Raw genomic sequence first — 12084 nt, 5'->3', positions numbered from 1 at the left:
GTGAGAGTCAGCCAAGAAAAAGTACCATGTAGGCAGCCATCAGGGGTGGTTCAGAAGTTTTCCCATTTGAGATCTACTTCCAATGTGCATGCTCAGTTTAGCTAATCAAATGAGATATGCAATGGGCTGACTAGTCATCCCTCATTTCTGCAATAAGACTTGCCCCCCCCTCCCCATTTTCAAGTAAAGTTAATGGTTTTAGTGGGCTCCAATGGCGACATCAACATCATCCAGTGTACTCACCAAGTGCCCATGATCTGTCCCTCCCACCTCAGGCGATAAACTCAGGCCATGGCCCTTCACCCCTTTCCCTCTCTACTTATCTCCTTCAGTACCGGGGGGGGTCAGTAATCAAACTCCTGCCATCTGGGTTGCAGTGACAGCTCATTCTCTCTCTCTTTGTGCCATGAAGCCAGGTTTGCAAGGCTGTTTTGTGGGTAGACCTATGTTGCCTCATGTCACAGTAACTGCATGGTACCTCATGTGTTCTCATGTATACCTTTGTCATATTCAGTTTAAGTAACTTAACATATGAGTAGAGTCATACACAGGCCCACTGCTTGCCATTAAGGTAATGGGAAGCACTTACATGATGGCTATATTGTTCTACAATTTCACTTTATAGTTGTGTAGGTTTAATGATGTGTCCTTTGTCTTCTGGTACAATCAGAATATGATGCAAACCATGCTGCCCTCCACAGGAAGAAGGAAAAGCAGGCACCCACCCATATTAAATTAGCCATTCAAGGGCTGACATGTTATAGCTTCTTCATTCTATAATCAGATGCATTCACATAACACTGCCTTCCCATTTTTCCCCTCAGTGCAGATCGGGATGGCATATTTGCTGTGCAGGCACCTGTGTGTCTCTACTGCTGAGTTGTGGCTAAGTTTCTTGAAGGTGATTAGGCTGGTTATTTCTTGCTGGGATGTGGTTCTGGCTGCTCACCAGCAGGTAACCCACGTACATTGCCTGAGGTGGAGAAGTGATAGAAAGAGAAATGGGCAGATATATGGTGAGAGAGAACTTCATGGAGAGAATTACGGATTCACTTAAATATTTAGATCCTCTCATCAGACCACCAGAGGAGGGTGCTGCCTGTACCACCAGCTATCCTGATCCATCACATGGTGATGGATCACTGTAATTCCACTCTGGGCTAGGATGGAAATGTCTGCATCACCAGCCATGTATGCTCTGGTCTTCTTGTGTCCTGCCCTATACCCTGTGTGTTTTCCAATCCTCCACATTAACATTTGTCTTCCCTTCATTTGTCCCTGTCCTTCCAATGTCTTCTCATACTATTTTGTGCACATCCAGCCCAGTTTATCTGTGCTGTTATGTACTTGCCTGTGCCAGTGCTCTATCCCATCCCCCTTTCCTATCTGTCTATTTGCTGTCTATTTCACCCTTCATTCCATTCATTTCTATATAGAAAACAACAAGGGACCCTATCCCCACAACAATGTCAGTCTTCCCCTGTGTTACATATGTTGTCCTTCCCCCGCTTGCGTTTACCCTTGTCTTCCTTTCCTTAATCCTGCAGGCCTCACATAAGTGGATATCATAGCAGTCCAGCTGCATATAATTTATGGCTGCTTGTAACCTGCTGCAGGTTGTACTGTCCTGTTGAGGTTCATGGCAACCCACACAGCCTACCTGCTGTAAGCAGAGGTTTAGATTGAGTTATAGCAGTCTTGAGTTCTTGTTTTCTGTTAATTTGCGCTCACACTATGAGGTATATGGGGGTATCTGTCGAAATGCCAGCACTCAAAGTCTGAGTGCAGACAAGCTGGAAAAAAGAATGAAAATGCAAGAGAAGAGCGAATTTCAAAACTACCCCCCCCCGCACCCCCCAAACACATATATACATACATATATATACCCACTCCAAGATTGCATAGCGCTAAGAAAAGGGAATATTCTAAGAAATGGCATTTCAGACTTAGTAAATGCAAGTCTGTTCTTTCAGCCATTCAGTCTCTGTATTTCGGGAGTCAGTCTAGTGGGTCCTGACATTTCAGATGGTGACCAGTATATGGTTTCTGTATGGATGTTTTCTTCCACAGTCATGCCATCTAGCTTTGTCCACTTACATACTGCCTTTACATACCCTTGATAAGTTTTGCATGTTTCTGTTTGGATATTCAGTGGCTCTTTCTCCTGTCATGTAGTGCAGTCGGGTGCACAAGCCTTGTACAGAAGTGCAGTGCATTTCTTTGAATCCTAGTCTTAGTATCTGAATGGTAATTAAACAAGCCAAGAGACACCAAGGATGTAGGCTAGCCACACTGAGTTGTATATTTAAAAAAAGAAACATCCAGAAGAACTGTGTACTACATAACATGCAAATCACAGCATCTATGTCATTAGCATTAGAGCTGTATACCTCATGTGAAACATCTATATCCATAAAATGTTTCTGCACAGCAGGAACTTAGACTTTCTCACCACCTTGAGGCATTAGTTACTGTACTTCATATGCAGTCAGGTGCTCCTTGTTGGTAAAAGAGTTTCAGAAGTCACTCTGCTCTGTTCAATGAATACTAATCATGCATTCTGCACTAAATCTGATAATTAACCAGATGCATTTTGCACTAAAACTGTTAATTAACCAGATGCATTCTGCACTAAAACTCTTAATTAACTGGATGCATTCTGCACTAAAATTGTTAATTAACTGGATGCATGCTGCACTAAAACTCTTAATTAACTGGATGCATTCTGCACTAAAACTGTTAATTAACCAGGTGCATTCTGCACTAAATTAATTAACTGGATGCATTCTGCACTAAAATTATTGATTAACCGGATGCATTCTGCACTAAAACTGTCAATTAACCAGATGCAGTCCACTCTAAAACTGTTAATTAATCAAATGCATTCTGCACTTAAACTGTTAACTAACTGATGCATTCTGCACTAAAACTGTTAATTAACGAGATGCATTCTGCACTAAATTAATTAACCAGATGCATTCTGCACTAAAACTGTTAATTAACCAGAGGAATTCTGCAGTAAAACTGTTAATTAACTAGATCATTGATCTGCAGGAATATTTTTAGACTGTAGCCATGAAGATGATCTTAAAAGACCAGTCTGTGCAGTTTGGGGAACACCATGTCATATAGTGATCCCTATGTGTTTCTTTGTTTTTTTTTCTCTTTGATTTCACATTGGTAGGTATGTTTAACTACTCTACTTAAAATATAACCAGTAGTACCTGCCTTCGCCACTCGAGTAAACACTCATCCTCCAAAAGTTCATACCCTAAAATCAGTTTGCAATCTCTCTAACTTCTCTAGTGACAGATTTAATGACCTACCACACAAAATAAACTGGTTTCCACTAAAGGTACTGCCACAATACTGCTTCCTAAGACTACTTGGCACCCTAGAACCAGTTTGAACCAAAAGAATTAAAAACAATCCCTTGCCCTGGCTAACTAAGGAATGTAAAAACTAATTAAAAAACAGGGATGTAGCCTGGGCTCTATGGAAACAAAGTAATAAAGAACAGTATCTACTTACTTTTAGGCAACTATGTAATGGAATAAAAACAAACTAATTACCAAATTCAAACAGCTCTACTATAGTCAAATACAACAAAAACATACAGCTAATTCAAAAAAATTCTGGTCCAGTATCACAACTCTTCTCCACCCTGGAACAAAAAAGGAAACCAAGGTTTCACTAAATTCCCCTCCTTCTGAAATTGCTAATGACTTTAACATCCACTTCATAAGGTCAGTAACTGATTTTATCACCAAATCCTTCATTACCTGCCACTCTTCCCCCTTATCCACCCCTAATTCTCCACATTCACCAGACCCAGAACCTACTCACCCTCATTACCCCCATAACACTAAAATACCTTCCAAGGACCATCCCACATTCACTCTTCAACCAGTATCTACAAGCCTCATAAGAAGGTTACTGCACAAACTCAAACCCTGCCCTACTTCTGCTGACAACCTCCCTCTTGCATACCAAAAACTACCAGCTGACTCCATTGCATCCCCAGTCAGCATCCTGATCAGTCAATCAATACCTGAGTCCACAGTACCTAACATCTGTAAAAAGGTCCATATCATCCCCATCCACAAAGGAGGCAACTCCACTGACCTTACAAACTTTCGACCTATAGCCATTCTTTCCCCATTTCTAAAATACCAGAAAAATGTATTCATCTGCAGCTCATGAATTACTTACAGCATAACAACAACCTTACAAACACACAATATGTTTTTGTCCCAGCCACAGCACTACTCCAGCCCTCCTTGCCTTCACCGACCTTGTAAGCAGAGCTAGAGATTCAGGTTGCTATGTATCTCCACTATTTTTTGACCTCTCTAAGGCATTCGATGCCACGTCTCACTCACTTCTCCTGAAAAAGCTCTCTAATCTAGGAATCATCCCTCCTATGCTAAATTGGTTCCACAGTTACTTAAACAATCGAGAACAAGCTGCAAAATGGACAAATGTCATCTCCCCCTTTTTAGCAAATCCACTGGAGTCCAATGGGGATCCATCCTAGGACCCCTACTTTTTAATATTTTTACTAATGACCTCTGTAGAGCTTCTACTAGTGTTATACTCATCTAATATGCTATTGACTCCACTATAATTTCTACTTCTCACACACTATCCCAGCTTCTCTCCAATACTCAATAAAGTTTCTCCGTATTGGATCCTGGCTTACTAACTGCCAGGTATGCTTCAATCCAAAAAAATAAGTAAATAAACTGCTTCTTTTTCAACCAAAAATTGTACTTCTAATCTAAATAACTTCACATTCTCTGTGCTGATATCACCACCATTGAAAGTGTCAATCACACCAAGTTACTGGTGTAGTTATTGATGATTACCATTGGTTTGATCTTAATATTTAACAAAACATGAAGAAAACCCACCAGAAACTTGGCATACTCTATAGAAACACACATACACTAACCTCCTCTTCCAAAACCAGCACTGCTAAAACTTCCTTCTACCCTCCGTGCTATGTGGAGCTCCAGTTATTACCAATTTATAGAGCTCCTCTAAATCCAAATTGGAACAGTGCTATAGTAAAGTGGCCAAGTTTGCCACCAACTCAAAAACTAGACCCCGTCACCGTTTGTCACTAAAAAAGCTTATCTGGCTAGAATTCTCCAACTACCTACTATATGTACAACTTCGTACACTCCACAACATAATCTACAAACCCCTAGCCTGCCCAGCACTAAATAGCATCATTACACCATACAACCCAAACATAACACTAACGTCCACAGATAAAGAGTTGCTCTCTATATGCAAACCCTCTAAGGCCGCTGGACAAAGCCTCTACTCCCACCACTTTGCCAAAGCATGGAACTTTCTTCCACTAACAGTGATAACTACCATTAACTACTTGCCTTTAAAACTGTACTGAAACAACACATGCTCAACTCATGGCTGTGCCGTTGCTCTGACCCAGGCTAATCTTGTCTCCAGATCAGACCAAACTGTACCTCTCTTCTACTCTCTTGCAACCTACACACCTTTCACTCTGTATCTCTTACCTGCATATCTACTTCACTTACTCGAATACTTACCATCTGCCTTATATCGATGTAACTTCTTACTGTAATTCAGGAATTTTGCAGCTATCTGTGTATAAAGTTGTATTGTTCTCTATATGTTCTTGTCCTCTGTACTGTACTTGTAACTCATTCAAAGAAAAAAAATATGTTTCCTGTATAAAGATTGCACATGTTTGTATGTAACTGGAGCTGGGCCTCTGCTGAAAATGTTTTTTTTCCTGACAAATAAATAAATAAATAATAAATACCACCACAGGACATGTGAATTCTTTAATAGGAAATCACATTTTTCCATACCAGAGTACTTTGGTTTACCTGTGGATGGATTTGATGTACGAAGCATCTTATCTTTAATAAATTTTCACATATATTGACATTCATGCAGTCCTTCTGAGAGCTTTGAAATAGCTAAATTCACTGAGGCAAGCTTTTTTTTTTTTTGATTGCTACCACAGCCTTTCTCCATAAAAGAGAAAACATTAATTTAATGTACAGAGTTAATGTTAACAGCAAAACCACAGCATAATGCAATGCACTCCATCTTGTCAAGGTCACATAAAGTGAAACAGGCTTTTGTTTCACTGGCAAAGTCAATAAATACCTAGTAGGTAGCAAGCAAATGTCAGGAAATCTAAATTATTATGTAATTTAAGCTATTAACAAATAGCTGTGAAAGAAACAGATGGGAGGCCGGCTAAATTGCTTGATACATCTTAGGCAAAAAACAATTCTTTAGTAACAACTTTTCCTATTTAAATCAGTTAGTTTTATTCATAAATTAAATTGCAAAATCAAATTTAAAAGGCTAGAACAAGCTAGTAGAGCTTGCTAATATTTGCAATTATATTTATTAGTGCAGTTCAGTGAAATTTAATTAAAATTCAAGACATATTTACAGTACCAAAACATTAAGAAAATGTCAACTGTTTTAACAGGAAAGAGCACAAATTAGTATAATATGACGTCTAAAATCAAACTGGATGCAGTGTGGATTTACTTTTCCCCACGCTTTAGGTCTAAGGGAAAGTGATGGTTCTTTCATAATTTCATACTAATGGTGTATGCAATGGTATAATGTGTAATCTATTTACGTAGGTTTTTATTGAACTGTGAAATGCACGTGCAATCCTTGGCCGGTATATAAATATGTGTGTGTGTGTGTGTGTGTGTGTGTGTGTGTGTGTGTGTGTGTGTGTGTGTGTGTGTGTGTGTTTCACATGAACTACAGCATCCTTGACTGCTAAAAACACCTGAACTAGCTGAGTGCATCATAATGTTCCCAAAGTATACAGGCAGTTTTCAGTTGTACAAAAACACATTATTTCTCCTGAAGTAGCAGTCTTACTTGGGAAGTGAACAACCTGTTGTCCTAAGGGAAAACTAAACTTTGAATCCATTTCTCCATGTGGAAGTCTTTACAATAATACTTTTTTTTTTTTTTTTTGAGAAACCATAACCTATGACTTTTTTTGTAAAGTGAGATCCTACACCATACAATATGTATTATTGCCTTTTCTTCTGTATTGAAATTCTAGGCACTCAACAGATACCTGCAATGTAAGTTTATTATCTTACCTTATTACCTTACCTTAGGTTACCTGTTAATGTAAGGTATTGTTACCTTACATAAGGTCTGACTTATGCCTTTCGACTATGGTCGCTAATTATACTGCTATTTTGAGCTCAACTTCTTTGAGTTCAGAAGCAGCTTTAATAAAGCAAGCTGTATTTTGCCATTTTTTCAATTAGTTTCATCATGAAAGTGAATTGTCAGTACTTACCTAATGTGACAGTTTTTATCCTTTATCTGTAATCAAGATTAAACAGCATTATTGTTAACCAGGAGATGTTCATCAATCCTTTTTAGAATTGAACCAGTCTTGGTGTTTAACCAATGGACAATCTGTTATAAACCTTAAGTGTGTCACTGTTTGTACTATTCCTGGCCAAACCACCCACCCAGCACTCAGATTTGCCCACCAAACCTGGGTAGTTTGGATGGTTTAAAAAAAAAGTTAAATGTAGCATTTGGAAAAGCATTTGATGCTCACATCACCCACAGAAAATTAGAACTCCCCACCAAATTCCTCTAGTCAGTGAAAAGTGACAAACAAGGTCAGCAGTGAGCACAGCTTCTCCCAGTGTCCTCATGTTTGCATAATCCCAGACTGTATATTGACATTCTTTAATGAGGTCCAATAAATAGGAACAGCTTAGAGACAATCATTTCTTCATCATATGAGCTGCATCAAGTAATTGAAACAGTAGTCTTTGTCTATGATGTGCCTTTTTAAAAGTAGTGTAAGGTTTGTTGTTTATTGTGTTTTCTGATAATGTATGTGCCTATGATTTGTAATGTAAAGTTGGGGTTCACTTTTGTTTACATTACCTTGTCCAGTGTACTCTGTGGGCAGAGGAGCAAGTTGTACACTCACCTTCTTTTGTAAATTGAGTAACCTATCAAGGTCTTTGAGGAATGGCAACACCCACATTTCCCTCTTAAAGTAATGCAAGACACCTGAAAGAGTCTGTTAAATTGATAGACAAATGTGAAAATGATAGTCATAGCAGGCAGTTGTAGCTTCTTTAGCATGAACTGTATAAGTATTTTTAATAACTCATTTTCTTAAGCTGCATGTTTATTTTTTAATATAGCACTTACTTAGCATTTGTTAAGGGCCAGACTCACGGATGAATACACTAAGTGTACACCATTCTGAGTGAAGAGACAACACAGACATAAAGGCCACCTTCTTCCTCCTAATTTTGGTTTTCCTACCAATTCTTTTTGCAGCCTACACTGCACTTACACTTAGTATAGTCTGTCTGAGTGAATAGACAGCACAAAAATGTGATAGGGCTGTTCCTGAATACAGATTGTGTACACTTAGTGTAGGCTTTCATACACTTAGTGTAGGCATTCATGAATCCAGCCTATATCTTTATCTTCATGGTTGTTTCAATTGTACTGTGTTACTTCATCCATACTACTCAAATAGTTGTGCAGTCTGGGATACAAACATTGCCACATTTGTACTAAATCGGGAGACATTTTTTTTTTATGGAGGAATGTAGAAGAACATATTCTGTTGTCAAAATAATAAGCTGCCAGCCCTCCTGGACATGGGCAGTTATTACTAAATTCAGTCCTGGGTATTGACTAGAGTATTTATGGTATTACAATGGGATGAAACGGCTAGGTTTGAAATTACCTCTGGGTCGATAGCCTAGTAACCTCCTATGATCCTATGATCCTGACTGACAGTAAAACATTATTTAAAGACAAGTCAGATAAACACTGTGGTGACTCATCTTGCAGTGTGAATTAGGCAGCTTAGATGGACAGTTGTCCAAGCCTTTTAGCATGCCATAACAAAATTTGTCCTGCTACTAATGAAGGGATCTGAAAGGTTTCATAAACTGATCTACTGAGTCCTCTCAGCAATAAAAGCATATTAAAAGGTATGCAGGATTTTGATTTACAGTCGTGTACTGCATGGCTACACTGTTAAATTCTGCTATAAGGAAGTTACATTTCTCAGTAGCTCATTCATTTTGTTTCTTTGTTTTGTTGGCAGTAAGACTGGAGTGATCAGCATTTTGAATTATTCAGAATGTGATGAGAACCTAATGAATTATTTACCAGTTTGATGATACATACTGCCTCCACAGGGAGTTACAAGTGTGGTTTCTCCTTGAAAGTAAATGTTAATGACCCCAGAAATGGTTCAGATGTTTCACTATGAAAAGCTGTTCTATGTATGCTATTTTGTCTTTCTCCCCATTTAGGAAGACTATAAAAAGTTGACAGATAAAACTAAAGCGAGTTTTTCAGTTAACAGTGAATTATTCATGGCACTACTGTCAGTGGATTTTACTTTTCCTTTGCAGGTTTGGACTTTCTTCTCATTTATGTGTTTATTGTATTTTTCGTCGTGGTAGTGTCCGGGTGGGAAGTTGCGTTGTCGTATTCCTTAACTACAGTTCACTTGGTAACAGCAAGGGAGTAAATAAATAAATAAGCAGTTATGGCTGTGGGTTTGTGATGTATTAATCACAGCTCAGCATAAATATTTCAGCATAATACCCTCACTTATTACCTTTCGCCTTCTCTAGTGGGCTAATAAAAAGTTTTGCTCATCTTTCCTCCTCTTTAATGAGCATTTCTCAGAGTCATACGTGTCTTAAATCATTTTTCAAAAAACTTAGGGCATGTATGGTGCAAACAATGGTTGGCTTAGAGCTAATGAATAAAAAATGTATTATTAGTATTAGTAGTATTGTAACAGTTGTGCCATCCTCTTTCAGTTAACATAGTATATTGTAGGAAATTATTGAGAATGAACTCTTGACGCACAAATCAAAGGCCATGAATGTAGCGACAATCAGTTAGACATTTACATTGTAATAGTAATAAGCATTTTGCTTTCTCCATTTCTTTCTGCATTTATGTGTGCACTGGTACAGTCAGCTGCTGATTCAGAACTATGTACAGTCGTGCATATACTGGTAACAGTGCACTTAGTAAGATTTTATCGTTAGCAAACAGCTGATACTACAGAAACACCCTTAAATGTAATGTAAAGCAGGTAAATCCGGCTGTAGAAAGGTCTCAGTAAGTGTCCTAATGAGTGGTCATATTATTTCTTACAAGTAAACCCACATTATAGTAAAGTACACAGTTACTTACTCCACAACTTTTGCATAGGAATGATGAAAAACAGTGAGCATTCTTGTTCACTCTACTCGTGTGACCTGGCTGGATAGCAGCAGTTAGATAGTACAGAAGGATCACTGTTTGTCTCTCTGACTGACCACATGGGATTTGCTTTGAGGTTTTGCTTTATAATGACATTTTGCAACACTCTGTAGAATTATGATGAAAAAAATGGCTAACAAAAGCAAGTAGAGCTAAATATGGAAGTAATGTTGCTAGGTAACAGTGTACTTCAGCTCATTTATTTGTTCTTGGGTTCCTACTTCATCCTGTCCTGGCATTCATTGGGTACAAAGCAAGAAAACTAATGCTGATTGAGATGGTATGCTAGTCCCTCATGGAACACTTAAACATGAAGACAAACACACTTGTCATATAGTCCAAACGTACCTATGGCTGTTTTTTTTTTTTTTTGCTATGGAAAGAAACTGAAACATCTATTGAAAAGCCATACAAACACAGAGATGAAGGCACTCCCAATGGGAAAAGTTAGGAAATGGAATACAGAATCAGACTCTGCTACTTTATTTTTTTTACTATTTATTTACTTTCTTATTTACATAATAAGCTCATTTGTTGAGCAAAAACTTTTGGGTAATGTGTTATTCAGTTTAAACTTCTCATGTGGTTCATATGTGGTACATACTGAACAGAATAAATCACATTTAAAGTTAGATAGGACACTGCTGTATTAACTGGTAATCTATGTGACATGGGTATTACTATTAGCTGCAGATACAGCCATTATTGTTTTTAAATGAATTTAAATGTTTGACATGTAAGGGAGTGTCATTTGGTCTACTTTTCATTTAAAGGACTGAATTTATATTATTTGTAATATTGTTTGGAAACTTGCGCTGTAGTCTGTTATATGCTATATATTATATTGTGAAGTTTTTTTTATACTGTAATTAGTATTATGCTTTTTCTGCTCTGATTGACCACCATGGATAACAAACTGGATTCATGTAGATTTAACAAATCTGATGATGAATTACAAGTGGCTGTTCACAGGAATCACATTAGTTGACTAATCCATGTTGTCCTGCTAAGCAAAAGCTATTTTATAAGCATAATGTAGAGTGCGTGCCGCCGTGCCCTTCTAAACTGTAGCTGTATGGGGATGTACCTATTCTGTTATAACCAAGTGGCCAAGTCCTCTACAGCTACAGAAGTTGGATATTATAGGTTCATAGGAGATTAATACGCTAACGGCTTAAGAGACCTTACAAACATAGCCAATATAATCTGATTTTTACCCAGTATATGATCCCTAGAGGCAGGATGATGTCATGGGTTTGTGTCTATACATTGAGTATGTTACAGATTGCCCATGTCCATAAGGGACTACCCTAGGTGTAAATTTGTGATTCCTCATCCTTTTATTCCAAATTGCATTTGAAGAGGGCCAGGGAAAGGATCTGCTTAACGTGAATAGGAAGCCTATTCCAAATAAAGGGCAATTTCTAACACACACATATTTCTTTCCAGCATGTTTTGTTTGAATCACTGACTAAGTTTAGATCCATAGATCAAGTGACCCTTGTGCTATTGACTTGCTGTATGTGTAACAGCTCCATCAGGACTGGATTTGTGAGTGCCTTGTGGGTCAGGCTTAGGTCGTCCCTTAATAGCTGGTAGATAGCAGGGTAAGGGGATAGGGCTTTTAGTCTTTCTGCAGAGGAAATATTGTTTACAACCTCTGTTTTCTTTGTGAGGAACTGCTGAGGTTGCTCAAGCTGCTGTAAGTGCCTAATCAAGCACATGCCAAATGGCACATTGTACTAGATTAGTGGTGCA

At 38.2% G+C, this 12084-nt stretch overlaps 1 protein-coding gene across 3 annotated transcripts in view; it reads left to right on the top strand.

Moving 5' to 3' along the window:
• The window catches only part of UNC5C (unc-5 netrin receptor C), a 1141364-nt gene that overhangs the window by 1059844 nt on the left and 69436 nt on the right, over positions 1-12084 (top strand). The gene's annotated exons all lie outside the window — the stretch shown is intronic.

Source organism: Protopterus annectens, chromosome 2.part0, assembly GCF_019279795.1.
Source record: "Protopterus annectens isolate FY-2018-M chromosome 2.part0, PAN1.0, whole genome shotgun sequence".
NCBI lineage: Eukaryota > Metazoa > Chordata > Ceratodontiformes > Protopteridae > Protopterus > Protopterus annectens.
The sequence above is the reverse complement of the archived record's forward strand: the minus strand, read 5'-3'. Positions and strand labels throughout refer to the sequence as shown.